The sequence below is a fragment of the Heterodontus francisci genome, chromosome 4 (assembly GCF_036365525.1).
Source record: "Heterodontus francisci isolate sHetFra1 chromosome 4, sHetFra1.hap1, whole genome shotgun sequence".
Lineage (NCBI taxonomy): Eukaryota > Metazoa > Chordata > Chondrichthyes > Heterodontiformes > Heterodontidae > Heterodontus > Heterodontus francisci.
In genome coordinates this window covers 95,281,906-95,296,715 of record NC_090374.1, presented here as the reverse complement: position 1 = coordinate 95,296,715, position 14,810 = coordinate 95,281,906, and the positions used below count along the sequence as shown (strand labels likewise).

Sequence of the window (14,810 nt, the reverse complement as noted above, 5' to 3'; positions counted from 1 at the left end):
CAAGTGCTCATCTAAATACTTCTTAAATGTTGTGAGGGTTCCTGCCTCTACCACCTCTTCAGGCAGTGCATTCCAGATTCCAACCACCTTCTGAGTGAAAATGTTTTTCATCAAATCCCCTCTAAACCTCCTGCCCCTTACCTTAAATCTATGCCCCCTGGTTATTGACCCCTCTGCTAAGGGAAAACGTTTCTTTCTATCTATCCTATCAATGCCCTTCATAATTTTATATACCTCAATTATATCCCCTCTCAGCCTTCTCTGCTCTAAGGTAAACAACCCCAGCCTTTTCAGTCTCTCTTCATAGCTGAAATGCTCCAGCCCAGGCAACATCCTGGTGAATCTCCTCTGCACCCTCTCCAGTGCAATCACATCCTTCCTATAGTGTGGTGACCAGAACTGTACACAGTACTTCAGCTGTGGCCTAACTAGTGTTTTATACAGCTCCATCGTAACCTCCCTGCTCTTATATTCTGTGCGTCAGCTAATAAAGGCAAGTATCCCATATTCCTTCCTAACCACCTTATCTACCTGTGCTGCTGCCTTCAGTGATCTATGGACAAGTACACCAAGGTCCCTCTGACCCTCTGTACTTCCTAGGGTCCTACCATCCATTGTATATTCCCTTGCCTTGTCAGTCCTCCCAAAATGCATGACCTCACACTTCTCAGGATTAAATTCCATTTGTCACTGCTCCGCCCATCTTTCCAGCCCATCTATATCTCCCTGTAATCTAAGGCTTTCCTCCTCACTATTTACAACACCACCAATTTTCATGTCATCTGCGAACTTACTGATCATACCTCCTATATTCACATCTAAATCATCACTACAAACAGCATGGGTCCCAGCACCGATCCCTGTGGTACACCACTGGTCACAGGCTTCCAATCGCAAAAACAACCCTCGACCATTACCCTCTGCCTCCTGCCACTAAGCAAATTTTGGATCCAGTTTGCCAAATTGCCCTGGATCCCGTGGGCTCTTACCTTCTTAATCAATCTCCCATACGGGACCTTATCAAAAGCCTTACTAAAATCCATGTATACTACATCTACTGCTTTACCCTCATCTACACATCTAGTCACCTCCTCTAAAAATTCAAACAAGTTAGTTAGACATGATCTCCCCCTGACAAAGCCATGTTGACTATCCCAGATTAATCCCTGCCTCTCCAAGTGGAGATTAATCCTGTCCTTCAGAAGTTTTTCCAATATTTTCCCAGCCACTGATGTTAGACTCACCAGCCTGTAATTACCTGGTTTCTCCCTGCTACCATTCTTGAATAATGATACCACATAACAGCCTGGGATACATCTCATCTGGGCCTGGGAATTTATCCACTTTTAAGCCCGCTAAAATAGCTAATACTTCCTCCCTTTCAATGCTAATATGTTCAAGTACCCCTCCCTGATCTCTACACCTACATCGTTCTTCTCCATAGTGAACACAGATGAAAAATAATGATTTAAAACCTCACCTATGTCCTCCGGCTCCACACACAGATTGCCACTTTGGTCCCTAATGGGCCCTACTCTTTCCCTGGTTATCCTCTTACCCTTAATATACTTATAAAATGCCTTAGAATTTTCCTTTATCTTGCCCACCAGTGTTTTTTCATGTCCCCTCTTCACTCTCCTAATTACTTTTTTAAGTGCCACCCTACACTTTCTATACTCCTCTAATGCCTCTGCTGTTTTCAGCACTTGGGATCTGCCATAAGCCTCCTTTTTTTCCTGATCCAATCCACTATATCCCTTGACATCCAGGGTTCCCTGGGCCTATTGGTCCTACACTTCACCTTAATGGGTACATGTTGGCTCTGAACTCTCACAATTTCCTCTTTGAATGACTCCCACTGATATGATGTAGACTTTCCTGCAAGTAGATGCTCCCAGTCCACTTTGGCCAGATTCTGCCTTATCGTATTGAAATCGGCCTTCCCCCAATTCAGTACCTTTATTTCTGGTCCATCTTTGTCCTTTTCCATAACTACCTTAAATCTTACAGAGTTATGGTCACTGTCCCCGAAATGCCCCCCCACTAACACTTCTACCACTTGTCCGACTTCATTCCCTAGGATTAGGTCCAGTACTGCCCCTTCTCTTGCAGGACTTTCTACGTACTGGCTCAAAAAGCTCTCCTGTATGCACTTTAAGAATTCCACACCCTTTAAGCCATTTGCAGTAAGACTATTGCAGTTAATATTGGGGAAGTTGAAATCCCCTACTATTCTTACCCTATTATTTTTACACCTCTCTGAGATTTTCCTACATATCTGCTCCTCTATCTCTTCCTGACAGTTTGGAGGCCTGTAGTACACACCCAGCCAAGTGATTGCGCCCTTGTTGTTTTTAAGTTCTACCCAAATGGCTTCATTTGAGGAACCTTCTAAGATGTCATCCCTTGTTATTGCAGTAATTGACTCCTTGATCAACAGTGCAATGCCACCTCCTCTTTTATCCCCTCCCCTGTCGCGCCTGAATATTCTATACCCTGGAATATTGAGCTGCCAGTCCTGTCCCTCCCACAACTATGTCTCTGTGATAGCAATAATATCATAATCCCATGTACTAATCAACGCCCTCGATTCATCTCCTTGCATTGAAATAGATGCAATTCAGCCTTGCATTTTTCACTTGTGCCTTACCAGGTCTATATTTGCTTTGCCTTCCAGACAGACTCAGTTTCTGTTCTATATTACCCCCTACTCTACCTCTACTCTGTATCCCATCCCCCTGCCAAATTAGTTTAAAACCCGCCCCCTACAGCTTTAGCAAACCTCCCAGCAAGGATGCTTGTCCCATTCCGGTTCAGGTGCAACCCGTCCAACTTGTACAGGTCCCAGCTTTGCCAGAAACAGACCCAGTGATCCAGGAAACTAAAGACCTCCCTCCTGCACCATCTCCTCAGCCACGCATTCATCTGCTCTATCCTCCTATTTCTAAACTCACTAGCACGAGGCACCGGGAGTAACCCAGAGATTACAACCTTAGAGGTCCTGCTTTTTAATCTGCTACCTACCTCCTTAAATTCTTGTTGCAAGACCTCATCCCTTTTTCTACCTATGTCGTTGGTACCAATATGTACCACGACCTCTGGCTGCTTACTCTCCCCCTTCAGAATGTCCTGCGGCTGCTCCATGACATCCTTGATCCTTGCACCAGGGAGGCAACATACCATCCTGGAGTCACGTTTTCAGCCACAGAAACGCCTATCTGTACCCCTTACGATAGAATCCCCTATCACAATAGCTCTCCCACTCTTTTTTCCCCCCTGCTGAGCAGCAGAGCCAACCTTGGTGCCACGGACCTGGCTTTTGCTGCTTTCCCCTGGGAGGCCATCCCCCCCAACAGTATCCAAAGCGGTATATCTGTTTAAGAGGGGGATGGCCACAGGGAACTCCTGTACTACCTGCCTGTGCCTACTACTCCGCCTGGTGGTCACCCATCCGTTTTCTGCTTGTGCTGCCATTACCTGCGGTGTGACCACCTCTCTAAACGTGCTATCCACGACGTCCTCAGCATCGCGGATGCTCCACAGTGAATCCACCCGCAGCTCCAGCTCTGTAATGCGGGTAGTCAGTAGCTGCAAATGGATACACTTCCTGCACACGTAGTTGTCAGGGACACTGGAAGCATCCCTGAGTTTCCACATAGCGCAGGAGGAGCATATCACGGGGCTGACCTCTCCTGCCATGACTTACCTTTAAATTAATTAGTTACTCCCTTTAAAAAATACTAATTACACTAGGGGCCTTGTTCTACTCCAAACACTACCCAGTACAATCTAAAGTCCTTAACAACTTACACTAATTTTAAAAAATAAATTTTAAAAAACACCCTTTAGTACTACTCACCTTATCACTTGAGGTTTTTTTTAAAAAAACTTCACTTTTTTTTAAGCAATTTAAATGCACTAACAGCTGTTACTTACCCAACCAATGCCCTTGCAGAATTCCTGTGATGTCACTCAGTTTTTTTTCCTCAGTTTTGGTCTCCTTATCTCAGGAAGGATGTTCTTGATATGGAGGGAGTGCAGTGAAGGTTCACCAGACTGATTCCTGGGTTGGCAGGACTGACTATGAACAGAGATTGGATCGATTAGGCTTGCATTTGCTAGAGTTTAGAAGAATGAGAGGGGATCTCATAGAAACCTACAAAATTTTAACAGGACTGAACAGACTAGATGCAGGAAGGATGTTTCTGATGACGGGGGAGTCCAGGACCAGGGGTCGCAGTCGAAGCATAAGGGGTAAGCCATTTAGGACTGAGATGAGGGATTTCTTCACCCAGAGAGTGGTGAACCTGTGGAATTCTCTACCACAGAAAGCAGTTGAGGCCAAATCATTACGTATATTCAAGAAAAAGTTAGATATTGTTCTTAGGGCTAAAGGGTTCAAGGGATACGGGGAGAAAGCGGGAACAGGGTACTGAGTTTGGATGATCAGCCATAATCGTATTGAATGGCAGTGCAGGCTCGAAGGGCCGAATGGCCTACTCCTGCTCCTATTTTTCTATGTTTCTACAATCCTTTTGGCTAAGACCCTAGTACTTCTACACAGTTACCCAATGGTTGCAGCATATGGTGGAAGGCTTCAGTTGGGGAGACTGCAAATGGCCTTGAAGGACGCCCTCGGACAGCTCTGGGCCTTGAAGGCTCAGCTCCGGACTGCTCTATCTTGGCATAGGTGGAAACTATCTGGGCTAGCTGGCTGACAGGCAACAGCAAGGGCACTGGAAGAGTGGCAGTGGTGGGAGAGAGGACAGCGACTTTGTGCTCTATGATACCACTGCCATTCTCCCAGGGCAGTGCCTCAGCAATCCTAATAATCTACTGGAGCACAGATTGCTGAACTATTGTGAACTTTTGAACACTGAGATCTGCAGCCACGAGGGCAGCAGTCTGAGCCTGTATGGCAGGCAGCATGGATCTCATGATCTCCATCTGAGCTTCCACTGCAGCACTAAGATGTTGGGTGACTGCTGCCTGTGCTGCAATGCAAGCTGAGGCAGCATTCACCAGACTGTAAGTCACAGCTGGGTCTGCAAGTACCGTCATGGAGTTGGCCACCACTTCGATCGTGGAAAGGATGGACTCCAAGCTCTGCACAATGCCCTCCTCCAAATTGGAGCTGGATTCCTCTATGCTCCTTGACAGTGACAGGAGGTTGTCTGGCAAACCTGCTGATGTGCTATTCATCTTGGTGTACATGTTCATCAGCGTTCTCCTCTAGGCCACCCCATCAAAATACCTATCTGAGTCCTTGCAGCAGAACTCGTGCAAGATCTCATTCTCCAGTGAGCTGGCACACAAACTATCCTTTCCTTCGGTCTGACTGCAGCCCACTCATGACTGGTGACTCACCACATGCTACCCTGTAAAATTCGGCACTGCCAGTATTTGGGCTGTTGGCTGCGAGTGTCAGATCAAGTGATGATGCTTCTTTGTCAGTGGTATGGTGTTGCTCTTGTCATTTCTTCTGAGGCTGCTGTGGTTGAGCAGGTGGTAGTTCTTTGGTATCTGAAAGCGGAAAATCAGAAAGGAAAGGTCGGGATAAGGTTGAGGTGGAAAGCAAAAGGTCCTTGGCCACACTGTCAACAGCTTGCATGTCATGCCGGATAGCAGGATGAGGGTGCAGGTGCCATTTGAGAAGGGGCATAAGATCGTAACATACAGTCATCCTCAATATTCTCGGTGGCGCCAGATGTAATGAGCTCTGTTGCAGGCAATCTATGATGGGGAGCATCTTCTCCTCCGTAGGGCTTAGGTGTTGCAGGCATGCTTGTCCCCTTCCTGTTCTGCTCTGCTCATTTTTATTGTGCGCGACATTGACCTGCAGGTGTGAGGGAAGAATGTCACTGAGTGAGTTGCACTGTGTTTGGGGGATGTGCCTGCAAAAGCTGAATAGCTGGAGGTATGTGGATGCTGTGAGAGGTGAGGGCGAGATGGAGCATGAGATGCAGGGGGTGTGGTATATTGTGCAGCGTTACAGGTTGATGGATTGGTGTGTAGGAGATGTCATTCACTGAACTTGATTACCCACATGATGTCATTGAACTTTTTCTGCACTGCTGCCATTTTCTCTGGGCCAGACAGCTTGCATTGATCTCCCTGGCAACCTAATCCTATTCCCTACTGAGGGTGTTCCTTGAGGTCCTCCTGGTCCTCTGTGGAAACATGACCTCTCTCCTCCTGTTGACCACATCACTAAAGCCTCCACTGCCTCATCTGTGAACCTGGGAGCCCTCTCTCTTCCCTGGTACTCCATTTGTTTCTTCTTCAACCAATTGCAGTACTGGCGGTCAGGAGCAGCATTCTTTCAGTCAGTGCCGCACCACTTTAAGAGAGGCAGAATGCCTTTAAGAGCTGGAGGCTAGTTGGAACACATGCTACTCTCACACTCTGTTAGGCTCCCTGTTGATCGTGCAGCCAGCCAGCAGTGCAGGTTGCGCTCTGCTCCACGTACAATCCGATAAGTGAGGCAGCACCTAGTTTGTGTTCTGCCTGTCTCAATGGGACCAATGTAGAAATTGCGAATTGCAAATCTCGTGCCCGAAAACAGGTGCAGATGAATTTTCAGCCCGAGTTGTTTTGGTAGGGAATCACAGAGTTCGGGGCTGAGGTGGATGAAGACATGGCTGCCAATGATGGGGCAAAGGAGAGGATTAGGAACAGGAAGCCAGAGTCTGAGGAACTACGTGTTTGAATGGGTTTGATACTTGAAGGAGGTTGATGAAAGAAAGAAAGACTTGCATTTATATAGCACCTTGCACAACCTCAGGATGTCCCAAAGCCCTTCACAGTGAATTAAGTACTTTCTTTGAAGCCTAGTCACTGTTGTAATGTAGAAATCGGCACCGCAGCCTCACAGCTCCAGGGACCCGGGTTCAATTCTGGGTACTGCCTGTGTGGAGTTTGCAAGTTCTCCCTGTGTCTGCGTGGGTTTCCTCCGGGTGCTCCGGTTTCCTCCCACATGCCAAAGACTTGCAGGTTGATAGGTAAATTGGCCATTATAAATTGCCCCTAGTATAGGTAGGTGGCAGGGAAATATAGGGACAGATGGGGATGTGGTAGGAATATGGAATAGGATTAGTATAAATGGGTAATTGATGGTCGGCACAGACTCGGTGGGCCAAAGGGCCTGTTTCAGTGCTGTATCTCGAAATAAAAAAATAAATAAAATAAAAAAAAACACAGTAGCCAAATTGAACGTAACAAGTTCCGAAAAAAAAGTGTACAGACGATATTGGGTACCAGAGGTGGGACTGAAGGGAACCCTGACAAGTGACGCCATAGCACTAGTCCCACCTTGATTCCTAATGTAAGTCTGCAAGGGAATGGATGCAATGCATCACGAAGATCACCCAGATGCTGCATAGATTTTTAGGACCACTTGGTTTAAAAAATGCTTTTTGTTCTAGTTGATTCTTTGCTGCTTTTTCATTTTGTATGTTTCTTTCTGTCTTGCTTACCATATTAATTTTCCTTTTGTGCCTTCTCTTTCTGTTCTTCCTTGCTCTTTTTCTTGGGTTTTAGTGTTGTTGCTGAGGGAGAATTCTGCAGTGGTGAGAATATTGAGAGTGTATTTTAGCATGAGACCCTTGCACCCAGGTTAGGCATATAATAAGCAAAATGTTTTTGCCTGGTTTCAAGATAAAGGGCATGATAGATGCACCCAGGTATTCTTTGAGAGGAAGGATGGATTTGTGTAGTCTTCCAGGGAAAAGGTTAAATGTTTTGTAACATCCTTTTTATCTATATCCTTTTATTTAAAGATAATGGTTAGACATTCAACAGTTTGTACAATGTGGGATCCAAAATAAGAAGTGACAGCTTGTGTAATGGTATTGCAGTTTGGTGAATCTTTTGAATTTCTTATCTGAGGCACTTCTGATAAGCTATTTGAAAGATGGATTTTAAGCATAATTGGGAAGCTTGAATGCAAGATGTAAAATGTGCTTGTTTTTCACCTTTCTCTAATTAACTAGAGATGAGATTCCAGATTACCCCAACAGCTTGATATCCAAGGATATCCAAGTTAATACTTGCTTGATTTTAAATCTTTTAGTTTTAATTTACAGTAATACCATTTGGCTTTTTCTGTAAAGAGTTTGCCTACTTCATATGGCTGAGCAAGTTGATAGGCCAAAGCTAAAACCGTTGCTCGTTTTTTTTCTTCTTGACATATTGGTTTAAGTAAGGCTTCCTGATTCTAGCAAGCATATAGAATTAGAATTAGAACATTAGAACATTACAGCGCAGTACAGGCCCTTCGGCCCTCGATGTTGCGCCGACCTGTGAAACCATCTGACCTACACTATTCCATTTTCATCCATATGTCTATCCAATGACCACTTAAATGCCCTTAAAGTTGGCGAGTCTACTACTGTTGCAGGCAGGGCGTTCCACGCCCCTACTACTCTCTGAGTAAAGAAACTACCTCTAACATCTGTCAAAGGTATTTCCTTTGGGAATTCCAGCCTTCCTTTGAAGATCAGGCATCAAACTGAGTTTGTCTCTAACCCTTTTCCCAGACGTGCGAATCAGAAACTTATTTACAATGCAGTCATTTTTGGAAGCACCGTAGGGCTCCAATTTTAAATTTTCTAAACCCATGAATAACTAATATAAAATGTAGGCTGTGTTTAAAAAGAACAATTCTCTTAAGTATTAATCTTTGTGGAATTAGGAAAAAAAATGTTTCAAAATCAACCTTACGACTTCAAACATTTCAGCGTTTGACAGTTCAGCTTCAGCTGTGTAGTTTTTCAAAATGGTTTACGAAGAATATTTGTTTCCTTTCTTGCTTCTTCCATCAATGCCATATCGACCTAAAAGTTGCTGTAAAGGAATTTGTAATGTTCACATCTATCGAAAGCTAAATAATTTAGAAAATACAGACAATTCATTTTTCTCTCCCCTCCTCTTTGACCCATGTCCTTACCCTATATTCCACTCTTCGGTTAAATATTCTAACACTGCTTTTACTCTTCCTATTAATAATTTAAGGAATGCTGCTGCATAAAAGATTCATGAGGTCTCTGTCATTTTTTTAAAATGTATGCAATCTCAAAATATGAGCAACTTTAGGGCTGTCTGAAGAACCTACACTGCTATGCATTCTGCGGCAAATATATTCACTCAACATTGACCTTGTTGTCAAAATATTTTAGTTCGTTGCTCTGTTTTATGTTCATCTTTTTTTATTTGACAGAAGAAATATGAAACGTTAAACATTGCAGGTCCTTTGTTGCCTCCTTATAACATCTCTACTTGGCAAATAAAGAAATCAAAGTCATATAGTGACATTGTGCTGTAAATGCTGGGTCATTTGCATTGGTCAGGTTTATCTTTATTCTTCAAATTCTGCAGATATCAACACTATTAGTAAAAAAAAAACAAAATAAGTCTGCTATTTGGTGTGTGGAAGGGCAGTGGTCTTTTCGGAAGAGGGGTTGCTTGAAACGAATTAGTAGTTTAATATTCTGCTGTACTTACTGATCCATTCTGCTGCTTGTCAGCCCACTTTTGTAAATAGGCCTCTTTTTTTGATCCATAATAACCAAGTAAATAACATTGAAAATGAGATGCTGTTCTTAGGGTCTTTACGTTATAAGCAAGTATGTGATCCATTACCTATTTTTTAGAGGACTACATTTGTGTTTATTGTTCTTGTTTTGTGATAAAATGCTATAAAGTGTAACAATAGCGATCATGCCTATGAATTATATTAAAGTATTGCATATATGCTGATATTACATCCGCTAGCTTTAAAGGCTTTATAAGCTACATGTCTGGATAAAATTATGAAATGATGGGTCCTTGTACTCCCCCTTTCAGTAGCATGGGATATAACCCACAAGGTAGCCAAGAGCAAGCCCATATAATCTCTCAGTTTACAGCTGTTTTGATTGCTTTAAGCTTTCTTTTCCATCAGCATGCTGATCTCTCTATCAAGCATATCATACATTTGGATTTATACTATGAGGATTTGCTTTGTGTTGATGTGGCTATGAAGCTGAAAAATTGCTGTGCATCATATACAGGACAAAGCTTTTAAGTCTAGCTTAATGTATCCCAGGCATTGCTGGAAACCACTTGCTTTGTTAAATCAGATCAGGAATGCACATTGAGTTTATGCAGATCAAAAGTGGCAGTTACTCCACTGCCTTCTGCCTCTCTGCAATGACTGAAGTAGTTACACACTTGCAGTGATTAACTGGAAATTAAGAAAGTGAGATACAAAGGGTACAAAAAATGAAATGGATGGCTTTAATAATACAACCACCTTCTCGATGCTTCAAATGACGATTTCTACCCATGATAGATCTGATATACAAATCCAACTGTTCCATCCGAAGGTGATGGTGATAATGGCCCAGAAATTGCTGGAAAAATAATGCCGAGTTCACGACTCTCACTATTATTAGTACATAAATAAAACAGCAGTTTGAAGCAGAGAAGAGATACTCCATGAATTCTGATTCACCAGAAATTGCTGGGTAATTTCTGCCGCTCCTCTATTAGCCTCGCCAAAACCAAAAAAATTACCATCTCACCATGGGCCTCCCCATTGTGTGACCTGAAATTGCTGGATTTACATGTTAATATGAAGGAATCTCACGGCAACCATTTATGGCTGTTAATTCATGTTGTAAGGACCCAGTAATGACATGAATTATGATCCTGAAATGCCACTCAACCTTGGAGGAATAGAGAGGGAACAATGAAAGTGTGGAGTCTCACTCTTGCAGGTAGTAAATTGTTGCTAGAGGTATTTTAAATTTTTATATCTTTTTCTTACTTTTCTGATCTGCCTCTCTCTATTAATCCACTGCTTCTTTCTCTTTCTGTAATTTATTTATTTAGAGATACAGCACTGAAACAGGCCCTTCGGCCCACCGAGTCTGTGCCAACCAACAACCACCCATTTATACTAATCCTACATTAATCCCATATTCCCTACCATTCTCCTGCCACCTACCTACACTAGGGGCAATTTACAATGGCCAATTGACCTGTCAACCTGCAAGTCTTTTGGAGGTGGGAGGAAACCGGAGCACCCGGCGGAAACCCACGCAGACACAGGGAGAACTTGCAAACTCCACACAGGCAGTACCCAGAACTGATCCCGGGTCGCTGGAGCAGTGAGGCTGCGGTGTTGACCACTGTGCCGCCCATTCTCTTTCTCTAATTCACCCTACTGCCTCCCCCATCATTTGCTGCTTCTTTCTCTGTTCTTACATTTCATTGAAGAGATAGACAATTGGATCAAACATTCATGAGGTCCCAGATACCTTGTTGATGCTGCAGAGCCATTATCAATTCACATCTTCAGCAATTTGTGGCATAGAAATAATATGGTCTGAAGAGTGAGATGCGCAACTCCAAAAAATTCTGCGCCAATTTTTCAGACAATTATTGACTTGTGAGGTAGTGTAATGTGTGCACCCTATTGCTTTTCTGTTTATAGAAATTGTTTTGATTGAACTTAGTTCTCCAATTATTTACACACTTCATCATTTTAATTGCAAAGAGACTGTAACAGCCTACACTGATGTTTTTAATTCTGAAATGTATCGGTTCATATCAGTATGTAACCCGAAAGTGTGGCCTATAGACTCGATTTTACAGAAACTTCAGGCTTTACTTAAGTGATAACTACTTTCTGGGCCTTGCTTCTTAAAATGTAAGCCACCATTATGCATGTGATACTTTATAAATCTTAACTAGTTTGTTTAATGATTACCAATTTCTTCTCCCCCTCACTTGGGAAGAATGTGTAATATTAGGGAGGCTTGATGGTGTCAAGGCTCCTTGAGTGTTGTGAGAGCTGCACTCATCCAGGCAAGTGGAGAGTATTCCATCACAGTCCTGACTTGTGCCTTGTAGTTGGTGGACAGGCTTTGGGGAGTTAGAAGGTGAGTTACTCCCTGCAGAATACCCAACCTCTGATCTGCTTTTGTAGCCACAGTATTTATGTGGCTGCTCCAGTTAAGTTTCTAGTCAATGGTAACTCCCAGGATGTTGGTGATAGGGGATTCAGTGATGGTAATAAAAAGCAAAATACTGCGGATACTGGAAATCTGAAATGAAAACAAGAAATGCTGGAACCACTCAGCAGGTCTGGCGGCATCTGTGGAAAGAGAATCAGTGATGGTAAAGCTGTTGAAAGTGAAGGGGAGATGGTCATTTCATGGCACTTTTGTAGTGTGAATGTTACTTGCAACTTATCAGCCGAAGTTTGAATATTGTCCAGGTCTTGCTGCATGCGGGCAAGGACTGCTTGCTTCTATATCTGAGGAGTCGCGAATAGTACTGAATACTGTGCAATCATCAGAGAACATCCCCACTCCAGACCTTATGGTGGGAAGATCATTGATGAAGCAGTTGAAGATGGCTGGCCCTAGGACACTATCCTGAGGAATTCTGCAGAGATATGCTGAGGCTGAGATGATTGGCCTCCAACAACCACAACCATTTTCCTTTGTGCTAGGTATGACCTTAACCAGTGGCAAGTTTTCCCATGATTCCCATTGACTTTAATTTTGCTAGGGCTTCTTGATGCCACACTTCGTCAAATGCTGCCATGATGTCAAGGGCAGTCACTCTAACCTCACCTCTGGAATTCAGCTGTTTTGTCCATCTTTGGACCAAGCCTGTAATGAGGTCTGGAGCCGAGTGGTGCGGGCAGAACCCAAACTGAGTATCAGTGAGCAGAGTAAATGCCTCCTGATATGATTGAGAGTAGACTGGTGGGACGATAATTGCCCAAATTAGATTTGTCCTGCTTTTTGTGGACAGGATATACCTGCACAAATTTTCACATTGTTGGGTCGATGCCAGTGTTGTTGCTGTACTGGAACAGCTTGGCTAGGGGCGCAGCTAGTTCTGAAGCACAAGTCTTCAGACGTATACTCAGGTTGCTGTCTGGGCCCATAGTCTTTGTTGTATCCAGTGCCTTCAGTTTTCTTGTTACCTGGAACTCGCTGCTTAAGAGGGTGGTAAAAGTGGAAACGATCAATGATTTCAAAAAGAAGTTGGATAGGCACTTGAGGGAAATTAACTTGCAAAGCTACATGGATAGAGCAGGGGAATGGGACTCACTGGATTGCTCTACAGAGAGCCAGCATGAACTCGATGGGCTGAATGGCCTCCTTCTGTGCAATAATGACTCGTTGGACTGAAATTGCGCCACAGGGTGGGATGCAGGAGCCAGGTCTGTGTTTGAGGCAGAAACCTGCCTTCAGTGGGAAACTGTTTAAATTGATATGGAGATGGGTTTCCTATCAACTTAGAACCAGTAGGGGTGCAAATGGAGGTGGATCAGATGAAGTATGGGACTCATTTAGACACCCCTCAGAAGCCTAGTTGTCCTGAGGGAGAGATTTGTGGTTTGTGCCAAAGCCTCCACTTCACCAGAGGGAAGTGTAGAGGGGTCACAGGGGAGCCGGAGGCCTGGGACCTCTGTGCTTCAGTCTGGGGCTCCCATAGAGGGGTCAGTAGCCATCTCTTCAAGGGATTTCCCTTGTGCCCTAGGATCCATCCATGTACTTTGGGGGTTGGAGTGAAGGTCTGAGACAGCCTGGACTGGCAGAGGATGAAGGAGTCATGCAGCTGCCAGGAAAGCAAGCACACGTATGGAGGAGACTCTTGTTGTGGTCACAGACCAGTTGTTCTGTCTATCTCTGGCAAAGAGGGCATCAGTGACCAGCTAGATGCAGTGGTGTGCAGCCGTTTTTGAGATATCACTAAGGTTCACAGCTGATCTTTGGAAGGAGCCAGAAGCGACAACATTCAAGGCCACAGTGGCTTTGACGGCCACTGGCAGAGCATGGTAACCAATGCTACGAGGTACAGGGCCTTCGGCGATGAGGGCACAGATGTCTGTGACCATCTGCCTGGAGAGTTGTAGTCTCCTGCAGTACTGGTTCTCAGTCATCACCAGGTAGCTTCACCTTTGGCGGTAGTTCCTATGTTGAGGGTTTGTCCTTTATGTCCTTCTTGCCTTTCTTTCCTCTCCTATGCTATCCTGATGCCTGGGGTTCTGCCCTTCCTGTGAAGGATGTTTCCCATCATGGCCACTAGGCCCAAAATTTGACAGTCGTGCCCACATTACCAGCTGGAGCCTTCCTTCTGGGTGCATAGCTGCCCAATTGTCCTTGGCAGCCTTGCCCCGTGCTCTTCTGCCCCCAAGATGCCAGGGAGCTGCTGACCCCTGTTCAAAGCCCAGGTGCTGAGTGCCCACTTTTGCTACCACCTGTGCAGTGCTAATCTTACCAAGTGCCCAGGCCTCCCTTTTCTCTGCTAACCCTCTTTATGTGGCTAGGGTGATGCCCTGCGGCACCATAACTGGCTCCCCACTGTGTACTTGCCTCCCCTCAGCTGTTCAGAAACTAACAACTTCTGAAACTCTTGCCTCCCTTTAAATATTGCACCCCCCCCCACCCTTCACGAAGCTCTAAACAAGCTTTTTAACAAGTTTAGTTGGCCTCAATGGGGAGGAGAGCGGGCTTCCAGTCCTCCGTTCCAGCCTCCACCAGAGATTGAAAATCCTGCCCTATCTCTGTAAGATGAGGGGTGATTTTAAAATAATTTTTTTGTGACTTTTTTTGATTCAGTTAACAAAACATTTTTAAAACGCAGATTGAATTTTTTCTCATGTGCATCAGGCCAGAACCTGCTAGTCAATTGTCATCAAAGATTCCTGAAATTCTATGATTAATGATTTACATTTCTCAAATGGGGCTTCAGATTATTAATTACTTTTTGTTATTCCGTGATCTTTGATTAACATAATTGATTCA

General features: G+C 44.2%; 1 protein-coding gene across 1 annotated transcript in view; it reads left to right on the top strand.

Moving 5' to 3' along the window:
* Nucleotides 1–14,810, top strand: part of dtwd2 (DTW domain containing 2) — a 251,658-nt gene that overhangs the window by 221,552 nt on the left and 15,296 nt on the right. The window lies entirely within an intron of this gene.